Source organism: Diceros bicornis, chromosome 19 (assembly GCF_020826845.1).
Source record: "Diceros bicornis minor isolate mBicDic1 chromosome 19, mDicBic1.mat.cur, whole genome shotgun sequence".
In the NCBI taxonomy this organism is placed as follows: Eukaryota; Metazoa; Chordata; class Mammalia; order Perissodactyla; family Rhinocerotidae; genus Diceros; species Diceros bicornis.
This window is the reverse complement of record NC_080758.1, coordinates 40,676,166-40,695,515: the sequence shown is the minus strand read 5'-3', so window position 1 is coordinate 40,695,515 and position 19,350 is coordinate 40,676,166. Positions and strand designations below refer to the sequence as shown.

Genomic DNA, 19,350 nt, shown 5'->3' with positions numbered 1-19,350 from the left:
TATTATTGCTGTTCTCATAATTTCAACAGTTCTCCCTTAGGCTGTTGGCTTCCATGTCTATCTTTATTCTGGACTTTTCTCTTGAGGTCCACATAAGTCCTTTCTGACTTCCTGTTGGACATGTCCCCATGGGTGTTATGTATACATATCAGATCCAGCAGGCTCAACCAAACACTTTATTCCTTATTCTCAACCCTTGGCCGTCTTTCTCCTTTATTCTCTGTCTCTTTGATTGCCATCACTAGCCTATTCTTTGCTCAGACTTGAAATCTTGGTACCATTCTCATATTTGTCACTTTTTTCCATTTCTACTGACTCTGTTCTTTCAGATCCATATTCTCCTGCCTGCCTGTTGTAGCAGGCTTTTGACCTAGATCTATTTCTTGCGTCTGTGGAAAAATATGATTGTGAGCCACTGGCTTATCAGGTAAAATCTAAACATGAATTAATATTGAATCTAAACCATACTGATATAATTGGCAAAAAATTGTTTTTTAGTCTTTCATTTTTGAAGAGGTGAGCATAATGTAATAATATGAGTTAATTTTTAATTTAATATTGGTAGCACATGAAGGTCTTTACACATAATATTTAGGAATTAGCTTGTGCATATATTTAAGTATGGCACTATGTCTATGGAAAATTGTGGCATTTGAGCAAACCTAAGTCTAAAATAGATAATTCACTATTTGATTTTTATTTTCACAAGGAAGTATTAGTATAATGTGTTGTGTCAATTTTATTTTATTTTATTTTATTTTTGCTGGGAAAAATTCACCCTGAGCTAACATCTGTTGCCAATCTTCCTCTATCTTTTTTTTTTCCTCCCCAAAGCCCCAGTACATAGTTTTATATTCTGGTTGTAAGTCCTTCTAGTTCTGGTATGTGAGCTGCCACTATAGCATGGCTACTGACAGACAAGTGGTGTGGTTCCATGCCCAGGAAGCGAACCTGGGCCGCCGAAGCAGAGTGCACCAAACTTTAACCACTAGGCCATAAGGGCTGGCTCTCTCGATTTTATTTTTGATCAATGTGTTGTTCAGTGAGTTGGTTTGTTGTTGTTTAAATGTTGCTCTCATGTCTCGATATTAGGAGACCTGGATTCTACTTTAAGCTGAAATCCTGAGAGCTTGCCTGACTCTGTCACTTTGGAAAAGAAATTCAATCTCCTTGGGATTGTCCACCCTCTTCCTTTTTTTAGTTGGTGATGTGGAAGTTGGAAATAAGAACACACTTCATGGATTTGATTCTATTAAGTAGAATGCAGTGAATGGGTAAAGGTAAAATTGTAAAATTAAGGTCTTTTCCCCTTCCCCTTGGATATTTCCTCCTTTGCCCATCTTGTGTCAATTGAAGATAGTTTCATATGAGTAAAGATAACTTTAGGTTTCCAGTTTATGACATCGAGTGTAACTTTTTAACTTGGATGCTTAGCTTATCATCTTACATCCTTCCCAAGTTAAAGGGGTAACATCATCAGCCCTCTGAACCTGAGAATAATAAGGCAAGTCTCCAGTTCCTTCCATCTGTGGGACTTTGTGTAATTGCTTCACCCTTGTTTCTCCTGGGGCTGTTGCTTTGAGGTTGACCATGGAAACACATGGCAGAGTTGGGTGACCAAGTCGGAAGAAAGGTGGAGCATGGAATCTTGCAGTTGTTTGGCCAAAATAAAAACGACTTGTGCCTTAGGCTGTTGCAGAAAATCCAGAGACCTGGCCTACATTTTAGGTTTATAGTTCTTGGAAGGTGATAATTGAAAGGCAGAGGGAAGATGGTTGGTAATGGTTAGAGTAGGGCTCTCCTAAGGCCAGACAGGCAATTTGGTCATTAGCCTCAGGGATAAACTCCAGCATCTTGTTCTCATCTCTGGGTGGGGAGGAATGAGTGGGGAGTGCGGAAGAGGGTAGGGTGGGAAAAGCTGACCTTGCAAACTCTGACTAATGTTCTCGCATCATGAAAATTTGCCTAGCTAGGGAGGGAGCAGAGTATATACCTGGGTTCTTGCTCAGACTCTTCCATTCACTGGCTGTAACCCTGGCAAGGGGCTATTTGTATAACAGGAATAATATTTACCTTAATATCTGTGAGGATTGAATGAATTGGCATATGGAAGGCACTTAGCACACTTCTCGGCCCAGAGTAATGGCTGAATACTTAACTGTATTTCATTGTATCTAAGCCACCATCTTTTATAAGACACACCGTTTAAAAAAAAAATTAGTTGATTCATATTTTTTTATTGTGGTAAGAACACTTAACATGAGATCTACCTTCTTAACAAATTTGCAGATCTCTGGAACTTATTCATCTTGCATAACTGAAACTTTATGAATTTTGAATAGCAACCCCTCATTTCCCTTTTTTCTAGCCCCTGGCAGTCACCATTCTACTCTCTGATTCTATGAATATGGGTACCTCATATCAGTGGAATCATGCAGTATCTGTTCTTCTGTGACTGGCTTATTTTGCTTAGCATAGTGTCTTCAAGGTTCATCCATATTGTCATATATGGCAGGATTTCCTTCTTTTTTAAGGCTGAATAATATTCCATTATATATATAGACCACATTTTTCTTTATTTACTCATGCTTCAAAGGACAATTAAGTTGTTTCTACATCTTGACTGTTGTGCATAATGATGCAGTGAATATGGGGGTGCAGATATCTCTTCGAGATCCTCATTTCAATTCTTTTGGATAAAATGCCCAGAAGTGGAATTGCTAGATCATATGATAGTCCTATTTTCAATTTTTTGAGGAACCTCCATACTGTTTTCCATAGCAGTGTACCATTTTACACTCCCACCAACAGCGTACAAGTGTTTGAATATCTCCACATCCTCACCAACACTTGTTATCTCTTGTCTATTGGGTAATAGCCGTTCTAACAGATGTGAGGTAATCTCATTGTAGTTTGATTTGCATTTCCTTGATGGTTAGTGATGTTGAACACCTTTTCATGTACGTGGTAGCCATTTGTATGTCTTCTTTGGAGAAATGTCTGTTCAAATCCTTTGTCCATGTTTTAATCTTGCTATTTCTTTTTTTCCTCTTGAGTTGTAGGAGTTCTTTATATATATAGGCCCCTTATGAGATACATGGTTTGCAAATATTTTCTCCCATTCTGTAGATTGCCTTTTCTTTTTCTTTTTGGTGGGGAAGATTGGCCCTGAGCGAATATCTGTTGCCAATCCTCCTCTTTTTGCTTGAGGAAGATTGTCGCTGAGCTAGCATCTGTGCCAGTCTTCCACTATTTTGTATGTGGGATGCCACCACAGTATGGCTTGATGAACAGTGTGTAGGTCAGCACCCGGGATCTGTACCTGCGAACCCCAGGATGCCGAAGCAGAGTGCATGAACTTAACCACTGTGTCACTGGGCTAGCCCCTAGATTGCCTTTTCATTTGTTGATCATTTCCTTTGCTGTACAGAAGCTCTTTAGTTTGATGTAGTCTCACTTGTCAATTTTTGCTTTTGTTGCTTATACATTTAGTGTCATATCCGAGAGTAAAATATACCAATATAAGATACATACACTAAGGGAAATAAAAGACTGCCAATTATAGTGTGACACACTGCTTTCTCATCACTTACAACATGGTTGTTACTTCACGAGAAAATTTAGAATTTGGAGGTATTCCTCCAACAGGAAATATTTGCTTCACTGATAACAATGTCATGCCCATTGCTGTTTCCATGCCTTCCTATGTATACAATCACTTTTTGTTTCAATTCTGTATCATACTGTAATCCTTTTGAACACATCTCAATGGCAATTAAACTCAACACATGTAGTTCCAACATGGCACATAACTCAACCGAAGCGTCAGTGAAATGGGAACAGCTTATCTAGAGGCAGTGGTAGCTGCATCACAACTGCAGCATAATGGTAACATAAGTTCTTGAGGAAAGCAGGCCTGTGGGTGTATTTGTGTCTCCTGAGTGCCTGGTACAGGGCCTGGCACGTAGTAAGCGCTTAATAGACAAATTAGAGTTAAGAAATGTGTATGTATAGACAACAATATTGTATTATAATCATCAAAGTTGCTAAGAGACTAGAACTTAATTATCCCAGCCACTAAAAAGAAAGGATAATTACGTAATATGATAGACGTGCTAATTATCGCTACAATGGTAATCATATTACAATATATAAATGTATCAAATTAACATGTACACCTTAAATTTATACGATGTTGTTTGTCAAATGTATTTCAATAAAAAAAAAGAAATGCATATGTGATTCCTTTCCCTTCTAGAAGGATGCTTGCTTTTTTCAAAAAATTATTTACCATGGAATTTCTTTAAATAGCATTTTAAAATTTGATTTAATTTGCCCAAATCAGAATCACACATAATTTTTAAGTAACACATCAGATGCGTAATGTAAGATACATCTGTGGTCTCTCTCTCTCGCTATGGAAAGGAAGAGCAGATTGAGGATTAGAAGATCAGAAGGAAGAAGAATGCAGGAGGTTAAGTTTATGATCTGGTTGACCTTAACATTGGTCTTCTGTTACTTGTATGTGCAGTCTGGTTTTTTCTTAAAGAGAAATAGTGAGTCCAGAGTTTATATGGCAGCTGACTGGAGATCAGGAAACATAGGCTTCAGTCTCCCTTTCTTAAAGTGTTCTGGCATGAAGAAAGATCTGCTGCCTTGTTTCTGGTATGAGGCCCAGTGATTTCTGGTTTTGTGGGTTCTTTGATTTTCTAGGTCTTGGCTTTAGGTAGTCCTAGAAACCTGAGGGTGATGAGGGTGTGGCCATTACTTGCCAGGAGTAGGTTCTAAGGTAGATGAGATAAAAAACACAAAGAATGAGACCAGGCTTTTGCCTTAATTTTTCTGAGGTAGTAATTGGAGTCTCTTCCTCAAGGGCTGGGAAGTATGTCACTCCTTCCAGGTTCTTCAACCTGATGATCAGCCACAGATCTTCCTTTGTCTCTCTGTGGGAGATTGTCTAATGAGTCTGTGCTGCAAAATTCCTTCCCTGGGACCTTTGTCAGCAGGGCACAAGGCAGCCCTCCCTCCAAGAGTGGAGCCACGTGACAGAAGAGCCAGTGGGAGACCATTGCTGAGATATCTACGTGTGCCACATGATCATGTTCTCTGGGGGCCCAGCAGGGATGGAGAGGCAGGCAGGAATCCAGGCTTCTGCTTCCTTTTTTTTTTTTTTTTGTGAGGAAGATTAGCCCTGAGCTAACATCCAATGCCAAGCCTCCTCTTTTTTGCTGAGGAAGATTGGCCCTGGGCTAACATCCCTGCCCATCTTCCTCTACTTTATATGGGACACTGGCACAGCATGGCTCGACAAGCAGTGTGTTGGTCCGCGCCTGGGATTCGAACCTGCAATCCCAGGCCATTGAAGCGGAGTGTGGGAACTTAACTGCTATGCCACCAGGCCGGCCCCGCTTCTGCTTCCTTTTTTTTAAGAGTGGCATTATTTCTCTTTAGTACTCTCTATATATCACAAGCACATTTGGTGGCTTAGTCTCTTGATTGTTGTCCTGAACAAAAGCCCTGTTCTACTCGGGACTCTGTGTGCAGGTCACCTCAGGGTTCACCCTCCATTCCAACTCTCTTCCCTGTTTTTTGGCAACCTTTCCAGGTAAAACTTTGAGGAGTTGTCTGTACTTTAGATTCATTATTTTTCTTAGTTCTCTCCTCTCATTTAGTTATAAATCTCCTTCAGTCAGGCCTTCTCCACCACTCCACCAATCTGCTCTTGTGCAGATTAACAGTCACCTCCAAAATCCAGTGATCATTGCTTAGTCCTGTAAGCAGCATATGACACAGTTGCTTGAATGACTTCTGGAAATACTATTCTTGACAGACTTCCAGAGAACAACACTCTCCCAGTCTTCTTCCCACTTCACTGGCTGCTCCTTCTCAGTCGCCTTTGTTTATGTTTCTCATCTCCCTGACCTCTCACTGTTGGAGTGCCCTGAGGCCTAGTCCTTGAACTTTTCTGTCTCTTTATATACCCACTCCCTTGGTGTTCTCGTCCAGTCTGATGGCTAAGTACTGTATTCATGCTGATGACTCCCACATTTTTATCTTCAGCATGGGCCTCTCCTCAGAACTCAGTTATATATATAACTGCTTGTTCAAAGTCCGCACTCATATGTCTAATAGGCGTCTCAAATTTAGCATGTCCAAATATGAACTCTTGATATTGCCCTTGCCTCCCCCACCTGCTTTTCTTGCAGTCTTTTCCACACAGCTAATGGCAGCTCCGGCCTCCCAGTGGCTCAGGCCAAAATCTTGTAGTTATGCTTGACGCTCTTTTCTTTTATATCTCACCCACATCCAATCCAACAACAAATCCTGTCTACTCTCCTCTCTAAATATATTTAAAATCTGACCCCTTTTCTTGGCACAGCATGGCTCTTAGCACCTCCACTGCTATCAGCAGATTCAAAGTGCTGTCATATCTAATCTGGATTATTGCAGTAGCCCCCTCCTGGCCCCTTGTTTTTTGCTCTTTTTCCCCTTTATTCAGTTCTCAAAACTGGAGTTGGTGTTCAAACCTGTCAAATCATGTGTCATATCTCCTCTTTGAACTGTCCAACTTGCTTCCCAACTTGCTCAAAGGAAAAGCCAAAGTCCTTACAAAGGGCCTATGAGGCCTTATACGAGATGCTCTCCACCTTCTCCTCTGACCTCAGCTCTTGCTTTTCTTCCCTTGCTTAGTCGCTTTCGGCTACGTTGGCTGCTGTGCTGTACTTCAAACATGCTGGGCACACTCCCACCTTAGGACCTTTGCCTGAGTCGCTTCCTTTCCCTTTAGCTCTCTACCCTCAGTATCTTAAGCCCCTGTCTCCAACCTCATCAGCTCTTTATTCGGATAATTCACCTTCTCACTGAGATCTTCCCTGACCACTCGATTTAATATGTAAATCTTCCCTCCGCTAACATTCCCTCTCCCCATTCCATGTTTTATTTTTTCCCAAAGTACATATCATTGTCTAAAATTTTGTATCTTTTATCAATTTATTTTATCTTTATTTTCTACCCTACTCTACTATGAAACTCCATGAGTGTTGGGATTTTCATGAGCTTTCTTCACTGATGTGGGACTGATGCTCATCAAATATAACCTCTGATATTTGTCAAATGAACTGATGTGAATGAACAAATAAATACACTGGAGTGCTGTCTTAGTCAGCTTAGTCAGCTCAGGTGGCTTAGGCTGTGTGGCATAAACAACAGACATTTATTTCTCACAGTTCTAGAGGCTGGGGAATCCGAGATCATGGTTCTTGGTGAGGGTTCTCTTTCTGGCTTGCAGATGGCCACCTTTTGCTATGTCCTCACATGGCAGAGAGAGAGAGAGCTCTGATCTCTCTTCCTCTGCTTATAAGGACTAATTCCATCGTGGGGTCCCCACCCTCATGACCTCATCTAACCCCAATTATCTCCCAAAAGATACCATCACATTGGGGGTTAGGGCTTCAACATATGAATTTGTCGGGGGTGGGGCACAAACATTCAGTCCATAACAGGTAGAGTGAGCTAGGTCAAGCCCAGATGAGTGAAGACCCAGAGGAAGGTAAGCAAAGAGTTGGGAGTGGTGTATTCTGATGAGAACAGAGGATACCTGAGGAAGAGGAGTGCGTGCAAGGTATGTGGAGCTTAATTTGGATGTGGTGATCTCTAGATGGCCTTGACTAAGTATTTAAATTTTCTTTTGTACAAAGCGGGGACCCTTTTGAGGAGACAGATGCTCATTCTTTTGGAAGACAGGTGAAGGCAGATAGGTCTTTGATCTCTGAGGTTGCTCTGGACAATGAGAGGCAGAACTGGTCAAGGAGCTAAATATATTGCTGTGCGTTCTAGTAGGGTGGAATCCAGACTCTCTAGCCTACTCTGGTTCCTTTATCTGCCGTATTAAGCAGTACTGTTTCTCACTTACATGGCTAACACTGTTGCTTCTCAGAAGCTTTTTGTCCTTATGAAATAGTAAACTTTCATAATTTTGTCACACTCGGCAAGATTCTTAGAGGGCTTAGGGTAAGGAGCAGCCAGTTAAGCTGAAATAATTTGGGATATAATATGTAGGGTTGGGAATAATACCATGAGAAATCTTTTTGTGAATTATGATTTCTAGATGTGAGCATAGATAAAACCCTAACATTTGTAAACATCATCTTAAAAGCACTTGAATCTTTGAACTCTTTGGTTAGTTGGAGCAAGGAAGAAATAATTGTTCATTTACAGGTAACAGAATATATAAACTATGAGCACATTTCCAAGAATTAAAGTAATTATCTGAGATGGGAATTCTATTCTAAGAGTGTTGCTTACTCTGATTAGGTCACTTGATATCTGATGAACTATTAAATATTATTTCCTGCTTTTTACATAACTAAAGTCACTGATGGTTCAAAATAAAGTGGAATTCTGAATTATGCTAGGTCATTTCCTAGGAAACCAGTTCAGTGTGACAGCTTTGGTTATCATGTATCTTAGAGGTTTTAAATGAGTGTATTTTTTCCTGATTGTGAAATAACACATGGTTATTGAAGAGAATTGGAAAATGAAACTGGTAATTTTGCCATCCTGTGATAGTGTGTTAATATTTTTGGTAGATAAAACAAAAACAACAGTACTATTTAGCTTCTATTATGCCTTGTTGTTTAATATTGTATAATGGACATTTTTATGTATCGTTAAATATTCTTCAAAAAATTTTAAAGGATGTGAAGGATGTCTTTTCATGCATACATGAGTTCAGGTATTTTATGTAAGATGATTTGTAATTGCCCTTATGCTATAAAATATCAGCTATTTTAGAGGCTCTTATTCTGTGCTCTAGTCTGCATATGATAAAGGAGAAGTAAAGACAGTCCCTGTCCTCAAAGGGTGTGAAATCTATGGCCTTACTTGATAATATAGGGAAGTTTCTTTCTGAAATAGAAGTATGTTGAAATATTGGCTATACCAAGGCTTGCTAGCCCTGAATGAGGCTCTGCTGCATCCATTTACCTAAGGAATGTGCACTACAGTGCCTCCCAAAGGGTCACTTGCAGGCACCTCGGTGCACCTGATGGCTTGACTAGTGTTGTAGCCATTAGTACATCTCCCTCCCTGCCACACACCCTCTCCCCACAGTCCCACCAAAACCAGTTGCCTTTAAGCTTAGCACCACGCATCCTACTCATATACTCACTGAAATGTCTCCAGCCTCCCAGGAGAGCTCAGGACATCATGAAGAAAAGTAGGTCTTTCTCTGAAAGAGATTGTAGACTTGGGTTATGGTGGGTCAAGTGAGCCCCCAAATGTTTTGATGTTTGTACTTTCTCAGTTTTTTTTTTTTTGCCAGCTATTTATTTTGCGTTGCTTTGTTGTTGTTTTGTGAAAGAATAGATATCTAATGTTAAAACACAAGGTGAAGAAATAGTAGAAACAGAAGCATAAGATCAAGTGATGGGTTAAAATGCCAGTGCTATGATCCTTAATGTAATTCTCCCTTTGATTGTTCTCACTTGAAAGAATGCCTTTTCCTTCCTATTGTCAAGTACTACCTGCTGTCAGTTGGAAAGGGAGTAAGTTGAGCAACTTGTCAAAGACTTTCTAAGCTCCTTTCATATGGTTCGCAGAAACAGAGCTGGATATTCATTTTTTCTTTCATTCAACAGGAGTCCCTTTCATGTTTGAAAATTGAAAACGCGTGTTTTTCATTGTGGAGTGAGGATGTGTGTGCCCTCTGGCACACCTGTTTCTAATTTCCTGACTTGAAAGCATAACCCATCAAAAGGAGCAGAAAAACAATTTCTTTCTGACACGCTGCTTCATGTTCCTTACTGGACTGAAGGCCTTCGTGGCTTTGCCATCTTGGTTCCCTCTGTAGAAGGTTCTTGTTAGAGGCAGAGTTCACTCAGTACAAGCAGTGCCTTTTATGGCACAGGGCCGGTTTGATATTATTTTGTGGTGGTGGTGGTGCTTCTTTTCAGCTCAGGAAATTTACTTGAAATAAGATTTACTTAAAAAAATACACAGAAAGGTCTTAAAATTTTTTAAATATTAAATTGAGCTGGGCAGTATATGTTGGAAGGGTATATGTAAGCTGATCAGTGAGCTGATTGGCTAGGAATAGGGTTTGGTTGAGCATACGAATGTTTAAATTCCAGAGCACTGTTTAACATAAATCAAATATTTCCAACGCATTACTTTGGATTTGTGTGTACTTTAAAGTCTTGCCAGCTTAAATGACTGTGAGGCACAATATGTTGACTTTGAGTTTTGTAAATTGATAATTTGTTGCTATGAAAGTTGTACATGGTATAACTCATCACTTTCTGAAGGTACTTAGTATGTCTGATGTTGGCAAGCTGTTATGAAAAAAATGATGCCCAGGGAATTCAGGGCTTTAGCTCTCAGAGGCTTGAAGTCTGGATCTTTGGTTCCTCTTAAGGTTTTCCTGGTCATTTTCAGTGTTTCTTTAGACACAAACTTTGGTTTAGGCCTCTTTCTGAGAGTTATTTGGGATAATAAGCTTAATGGTGTATCTTCAGAAACAGTTTCTAAGGCTATTTTTTTTTAATACCTACTCTTTTCACACTTTGATGTATGAATCACCTGTTAAAATGCTGATTATGATCCAGTGGGTCTAGGAGGGGCCTGGGATTCTGCATTTTTCACCAGTTCCTAGGTGATGCCAGTGCTGCTGGTCCACAGATCATACGTTAAGTAGCAAGACAACATTTCAGTGAGCAAGGTGGTGCTGTCGCCTAGCTGTGTCTTGCCAATAACACTCATCCCATACAATTTACCAATCTCTTCTCTCATTGTGTTTTGGTGGATCTAAAGCTAAGGAGATCTAGTGTATATCCTTGACCCTAGGTATCCCTGAGAGCATTAACAGATAGTGTAACAAGTGACATATGGGCCTATATGGATAGGGACCACTGAGATGTGATTATTTTGCTGGCAGAAATGATATTTACGTTTCCAGACTCTTCTAGGATACATTTCGCCCTGATACACATTAGCCAAGGTTCTTGTTACAAACAGAAGTGGTTAAAAAAAAACTGCTAACTCTAAAAGGTGCTGATAGAGGGGTTAGAAAGACATAATGCTGAATCATATGTGTTTTATTTTAACTGGCTCTGTCCATGGTGGCTGGTTAATTTGGGCAAAAGAATTTTATTGGTGAATCATGGAGAAAAAGTGGAGGCACATAAATATAAAATGTAGAAACAGTTAGCATTTTTATTAACTTGTTATTGAATACATGTCATGGTTCTCATTAGTGAATCACAGCATGATCGACCCCACAGTATAATATGTCATGACCAAAGGATACCTTACATTTTTATTTTCAGAATTTTGTTCATGTAGTGATAAAACATATTTATTTGTGTGTTGTATTTGTCTTTTGACTTTGATGAAGAAATTTTTAACAAGCACTTGCTAGTAGAAAGCACTGATAGACATTTTTTAAAAATCTGAGTTAGATATTGGAGAATTAGAGATTTCATTAAAATTCCACAGTAGTGTTGTAGGTCTGTACATACCCCCATTGAATGGAAGAGCAGGTGCGCTCTGGAGGCCGTTTGGGGTGTGGGATAGCATGGGCTTGGGAACCAGACTTGGGTTTGAATTGTAATGGAAGGAGCAGGTTGGAAGGATGTATCTACCTTTCCCAAGATCGGGACATCTTTCTTTATGAAGGAGAGACATACAGATATTCTAATTATCATTGATGTTATCATTTTGTCCCATTATATCTCCTAGTATTGGAAATCAGTGTTCTAAGTATGTTTTGTGATGCTGAGGAGTTCTGTTTTCTCCATCTCTTTCTTTCTATTCTAGCTCCTAATGAGAATGTTTTCCTGGATCTTCATAATTTCCTGGTAAATTATATGTGTTGTAATCTATCATATTAGTCATTGTTTACTAATATTAATGATAGAATAATGAATTCCTGTTTAGAATCCCTTCACTCCTTATCTATCTGGTAAAGCCTAATTCATCCTTCAAGATTGAGCTCAAATGTATTCTCTCTTCTGCAAGCAACCTCCATCCCACCCTCCCTGCAGATTTACTCCCTCTGTGGTCAGTGGTGCCATAATGTAGCACTTATACCATTTGTATGGTTGTTGCTGAGGAAGAAGCTGGTGGTTTAAAGATATAGTTGATAATAGATATCTGTTGAATTTGATTCAGTAAACCTTTACATATTTCAAAGCACTGTCAAACAAATTCTGACTGGCAAAATAACTTACTTGTTCCACATTGGTAAACCAGAGCTAGTGCTCCTGCTTGTTTAAGAGGTTTAGATATTCATGCTAGAGGCTCTGTTCTGTTAAAGAGAATAGTGGCTTAATTTTAGTTTAGTTTAGTTTTCATAAAATCCTTTACAGTCTTCACACCTTTCCATTACTGTAGTAATTAGAGTACTTTGGGCTGCAGGTAACAGAAATCACAGCTCAAACTGGTTTCAACAATAACGAATGATATGATTTCATGTACGAGGAAGTTCAGAGGTGGGTGGACTCCAGGGTTGGTTGGTTCAGGGGCTCCATTGATGACATCAAGGACCCACTTCTCCACCTCTCTTGCTTGCTCTGCTGTCATCAGTGTTGGCTTCTTCCTCAGGCTAATGGCAGAATGGCTACTGCACTGCCAGAAAAACTCATCATATAAAAATCTCTAAAGGAAGAAAAAAACAATCTCTTTTTGTGGCCCTTTTCTAGGAGTGATGAACACTTTCCTCAGAAGCTCCCCAGTAGACTTCTCACATTTTATTGATGGGCTCATGTTGGGTCACATGCCCATTCCTGAGCTAATCACAGACAGAGGGGTGTTACCCATGAACCAGTCATGGGCACATGACATGCCTATGGGTCATGTACATGACTTTGGGTGGGGGGAGTAGAAAGCAGAACAAAATCAGGATTCTGTTAGGAGAGGAGAATGAAATAGATGTTGTGCATGTAACCACCAGTATCCTATTAAACTTGACACTTGCCATCATTTTGTGATCAATAATAAGGATAACAGTAGTTACCATTTGTTGAGCATTTGCTATGGTCAAGCACTTGTGCTAGGTACTTTTTATATAGTGATTCTTATTTTCAAATGAGAAATCTGAGGTTCAGAAAGGTCAAACAGTGTCTGAGTGCCTAAAGAATTTAAAAAATCTTCACTCAGTGACAGTAGAGAAATGTGAAAAAGATAAGGCGCTAGGGACCAGCCTGGTGGCATAGTGGTTAAGTTTGTGTGTTCCACTTCGGCGGCCTGGGGTTCGCGGGTTCGGATCCTGGGTGTGGACCTACGCACCGCTCATCAAGCCGTGCTGGGGCGGCGTCCCACATAGAGCAACTAGAAGGATGTACAACTATGACATACAACTATCTACTGGGGCTTTGGGGAGAAAAAAGGAAAAAAGGAGGAAGATTGGCAACAGATGTTAGCTCAGGGCCAATCTTCCTCAAAAAAAAAAAAAGATTATGGCCATTTTTTAAAAAAAAAGAAAAGGGGCTAAACTGAAATATAATCAACTATTGTACTAAAAATGTTACAAGTTAGGTATTTAGAGAGTTAAAAACATGTAGTTAGGTATTTAGAGAGTTAAAAACATGTAGTTGTCATTTAAATCTGTTTACCAAAGCCACACCTCTTGCCATTATTTTTGGCTAACAGAGAGCTGGTTGTGGAAAATGGATGTTTTTGTTTTGAAAAATCAAATGCAATAGATAAAAAAAAAAAACATACCACCACAAGGTTTGTTTATATCTTCATTTCACTCAAATTGAATAGATGAAATGGGATCTGGCCTTTTTCATATTGTTTATGTTCTGCTTTGCTTCTTAGTTCTGGGGCAGGATTCCTGATTCTGTTTGAATTTGTTTTCCTCTCAAGTATCATTTGCAAGATTATTGTGGAAATTAATAAAGAGAAAGTATTTCTATTCAGTAAGCATTGTAATTGTCCTAATATGTCATAATACAATGCTATTTTATTAGCATTGTAAAATAACCTTTCAAACACGTTCCCTTAACCTCAATCTACTTTTTTTTTTTTTTTTTTTGGTCCAGAGGGAGGGAAAATGCTTTACAAGTAAGTAACCACTGTAATATTTAAAATGAAGGATCATTTGAGGGTCTCACTCCTTTTCATCTCTTTTAATATGAGGGCAAAGTTAGATGCTTGATCTATGTTTCATTTATGTGTAATAAAAAGGCCTATGTAAATAAAGTACATGAAATCAAAGTGACTAAAGTTTTTTTTGCTCAATGAAACTATTACATAAATGGCATCATTATGTGTGTGTGCACACATGCGCATGGACAGGGATTGCACAGAGGACTGAAAATGATGTTATAGCCTCTGATGTGTACCTTCTGATTTTTGTTTCAACCATTATATTGCAGCATATTAGGTGCTTAATTAGGTGCAGTTAGTCTAAACCAGCAGTCTGTAACTATTTGGTTACCTATTGCTGTTTAAGAAATCAGCCCTAGGCCTTCTTGCTTACAAGAACTACCATTTTCTTATTTCTTATAATTTTGTGTGTTAATTGGGTCTCAACTGTACAGTTCTCTTGCTAGTTATGCTTGAGGTTTTTCATGTGGCTGCAGTCAAATGGCTTAACTAGATGTCCATGATGGCTTCATCATATAGGTGGTGCCTTGTTGGGGACAACCAGAAGGTTGGGCTCAACTGGCGTGCTGAAATGCCTCACTGTCTTTCCATGTACTATCAGGGCTTCTCCTTCCCTAATGTGGCTTCTGTAGCAAGGTAGTTGGATTTCTTACATGGTAGCTCAGGACTCTCAAAGTACAAAAGCGAAACCTGTCAGGGCTCCTTAGGGCTTACGCTTGGGATAGCATTGTGTTTGTTAAAGTGAATCACAGAGCCAATTCAGATTCTGTGTCGCAGAGGATCACAAGGGCATGAATACTGGGCAGCTTTGTTAATTGGAGACTATCTTTGGAGACGAGGTACCATAATAACTATTTTTTTGAAGTAACCATTCTCTCTTTGAGAATCTAGAAACTATGCATTCTCTCCCTAGAAACATGCATGTATGTGAACAGTTACCTGCATAAATGTACACACAATTCTAGTAAAATTTCATGGAATTCTTAGATGTGGGTTGTCCAGTTTAAGTACTCCTGGTTTAACTCATAAAGGTCAGGAATTTACTAACTCCTAAGTTAGTGATTTAAATAGTAACTTAATAATTTTAAAATAGCTGCATAAAATTCTATTCTGTGGTTGTTTTAGTCTCTTAGAATGACAATTGGGTTATTTCCTGAGTTTTGGGTTTTTTTTTTTGCTGTGTTAATAACAGTGATTTTCTTGTACATAGCTTTTGTATGCTTGTCTATTTCCTTACCATAAATTCCTGAAAATGTACTTTATAACTCAAAAGGAATGGACAGTTTCAAGGATTTTGGTAGATATTGACTAATTATATCTTTTTTTCTTATTAAAAACTAGGTGTTTTTAAATTGCATTATTGGATATATTAAAAGAATATATTATATATGTAAGTTACGAAACGTAAAAATAAAATTAAATTCCTTGAACTTATCATCAGCTTAACATGAACATTAGTAATAGTATTATATCTCCTCCTACCCTTTCCCAAATCCCTGCCTCTCCTCCAGAAATAACCATTATCCTTTTGTGTATCATTTCCTTGCTTAAAAAAACCAGTTGAATCACATATGTATGCATCCCTAAACAACATAATATTTAGTTTTATGGTTTTTATTGAGCTATAGGAACATGGTATCATACCGTATATAGTCCTCTGTGACTTGCTTTCACAAATATTATATTTTCATAGTATTTGTCCATATAGTTGCTCTGTAACTCTAGTACATTTATTTCAACTTTTGTGTAATACTCCATTGTATGACTATATCCCAGAATTCTGTGATTTCTTCTGCATTTATTAGTTGTAGTTCTTCTAAAAAGGAAACCTTTTTCTCATTATCTATTTGGCTACCCAGAGGTACAGTTTATACCGGAAAGATGCTCAACTCTTTTTATTTATATATCAATTTTCAAAATAATGAGATGATAACCAGGCAATTTCCTAAGATGCTCTGTTAAGTTTTCTTTTATTTAATTTATTTGTGTTTTTTATCTACATTTGTCTATTTGCCCATGTGTAAAATTTTCAATTTATAGATTTTTATGTATATGATGTATTTCAATCTATTACATTCATTATTATTTTTTTCCCTGTATTTGGAAGCTCTAACATTTGGAAGTATTCTAAATACAACTCTGTATTTAGAACTTATTAGGTACATACACATTTAGGATTGTTATGTCTTCTTGATAAATTGACACTTTTATCATTATAAAATATCCTTTTTTAATCTCTAGATAATCCTCTTTGTTTTGATGTTTACTTTGTTTGACATTAATATAGTCATACCAGCTTTCTTATGCTTAGTGATCATTTTCCATTCATTTTACTTTTAGCTTATCTTTATATTAAAGTACGTTTCTTACAGACAAACTGGGCCCTTCCACTTTTTAAATTAATCCAGATTGATAATCTGAGGCTTTACATGGAGTGTTTAGTCCATTTACATTTAATGTAATTATTGACACAATTGGGCTAACTCTACCATTGGGCTAACTCTACCATCGTGCTTTTCGTTTTCTATTTGTTCGTTCTTTTCTTTGTTTGTTCTTTTCCTGTTTTCCTCTGGGTTGAATATTTTTTAGTATTTCATTTTTTCTCCTCTATTAATATTTTGTTATATTTCTATGTATTAAGGTTTTTGTGGTTGCTCTAGAGATTAAAATATGCATCATTAATTTACTGTAGTCTACTTTAAAATAATATGTTATTTCACAAACAATGTAAGATCCTTTAACAGTATAAATCCATCCTTCTCACCTTTTGAACTCTTGGCATCTATTTTAATTTCCATATTATGTTATAAACCCTGCAGTACATCATCATTATTATTTTTGCTTTAAACAGTTATGTTTTAAAGAAATTTGTACACACACACATGCACACACATTTAATAGCTTTTTAAAATTTCTTAAAAAATTTACCCAACTAGTTCCTCTTTCTGGTACTCTTTATTCCTAATAGCACATTTCTCCTGGTATTATTTCCCTTTAGCCTAAAGAATGCTCTTTAGTGTTTTTAAAGTTCAGATCTGCTGGTCATGAGACTTCTCATTTTTGTTTATCTGAAATGTCTTTATTTCCCTTTTATTTTCGAAGGATATTTTCTATGCATAGAGAATTCTATATTGACTGTTTTTTTTCCTTGGGTAATTAAAAAATGTTATTCTCTTGTCTTTTTCACTTACATTGTTTCTGGTGAGAAGTTTTACAGTTGTCCCCTTGGTGTGATATGTCTTTTTTTTTATGTCTGTTTTTAATATTTTATCTTTGGTTTTTAGCAGTTTGCCTATGATATCCCTAAGTGTGATATTCTTTGTATTTATCCTTCTTAGGCTTTGCTGAGCTTCTTGGGCTGTCGGATTGATGTCACTTGTCAAGTTTGGAAGATTCTCAGCCATTGTATCTTTAAATATTTCTTCTGCCCTGTTCTCTCTTCTACTTCTGGGACTGCCATTATATGCATTTGGTATTGTCCTACAGACCTGGGGCGCTTTGTTCCATTTTTACTCATTCTTTTCCTCTTTGTATTTCAGTTTGGATAATTTCTCATGACTATTATTAAGTTCACTGATCATTTCTTTTGCTATCTCCTTTTTGCTCTTAAGCCCATTGAATGCATTTTCATTTTTGATACTATATTTTTTATTTCAAGTATTTCCATTTGGTTCATATTTGAAGATTTTCTCTGCTGAGATTTCCCATATTTTCATGAAAATTTCCCACCTTTTCGAGTAGATAGTTACATAAAATAATTATTCTAGTTATTTTAAAGTTCTTATCTGATAATTCCAACATCTGGGCCATTAGTAGTCTGCTTCTGCTGACTGTTTCTTCTCTTGTTTATAGGTCACATTTCTTGCTTTTTTAAATATCTCTTAATTATTGATTATATGCTAGACATTGTGTTTGGAACACAGACAAAACTGAAGAAAATATTTGATACTAAAAAGGAACACACTCCTTTTTATGTACATCTAGTGTAGAGGATTGAGTCAGACTCATTTGTAATTGAGTTGGGTCTGGGTGTGCTTGCAGCAGTAGATACAGTTCACTCCTGGCTTCAGATATTTTGATGGTGGCGTCAGGATTTACTGTTCAGCAGAGCTTGGAATCTGAACACCAGCAAAACTCCAGATGTCTCTTTATATATTTATTTCCCAACTCTCAACTTTTAGAGTCATGGGGAAACACCTCTCTCTCCCTCTCTGTCTTTGTCTTTCCCTCTCCCTTCTCTCTTTTACAGCTGGCTGTTAGCTTATTGGTTCACTAGGGAGATTTTAGCCCCCACCCCTATTTCTGCACCTGTGAGATCTTCTTCCATCTTGCTGCTCTGCCCTCGTGCTTTGGAGGACTGCTGCAGTGTGCTTAGGCAAGACCCAGTGTGTCTCTGAGGGATTTCTCTTAGCTCTCTTGCCGTTTTCCCATTGTTGAGTGGCTATTGCCTTGTACTAGATGATGACTCTATGCATCCAGGTTGGCAGAAGAGGCTCTCTTTTAGCTTTCCTGTTCTCTTCCTAGCCTTCAGCATGCTGCTGTTTTGCACTTAGGGAGCACCTATGTGCCTGAGGATGTGGATGTCTTTCAGCTCTCGCCCTGCCGCAGGTCTTTGGAGCTCTTGGTGAAGACTTGCAGGAAAGAGTCAGTGAATGGACTCAGACTTGCTCAGTGACTGGGGCTTCTCTGGATTCTATTTCATGTCAGCCCACATATTGTCATCTAAAGTTTGTTAAAGTTCAAGTACTTTCTCCTTAGTCTTATCTATAGTATTTCTCCTTTTCCTGGGGGATAAAAGGGCCACTGGCCTCTTCTCTTATGGGAAAGGCTTATCCCTTTGGGAATTTAATTTATTGAGATATCTATGCATCATCATCTCTCTGAGTTTTTAAAAAACTGTAGTGTTGTAGCTTATCTGGCTTACTCTTGTTGTTAGGGTGGGAATGATGGACTCTTGCCAATTTCTCCAGCCTACCTAGACATGGAAATTCAAGGGATCAGTTTTGGTGGCTTGCAAGACATATTAAAGAGTTTAGAACTATTTTTCTTTTTGCTGGTAAAATTGTTCCATCTTTTGCCAATGAAAGCCCCTTTAAGTTGGCATCTGTGGTCTTTGACATGACTATCTTTGATAGTTTCCTTGCTTTTAGGTAGAACAAGACTCCTCTTGGATCCCACTTTAAATAGAGCCAGAACCAGTCATTTCTCCAAGGATCCCTATTTCTTTTTAACAGGAAGTGG

General features: G+C 38.1%; 1 protein-coding gene across 15 annotated transcripts in view; it reads left to right on the top strand.

Annotated features, from left to right (window-relative positions):
• The window catches only part of TASP1 (taspase 1), a 255,473-nt gene that overhangs the window by 89,649 nt on the left and 146,474 nt on the right, over positions 1-19,350 (top strand). The gene's annotated exons all lie outside the window — the stretch shown is intronic.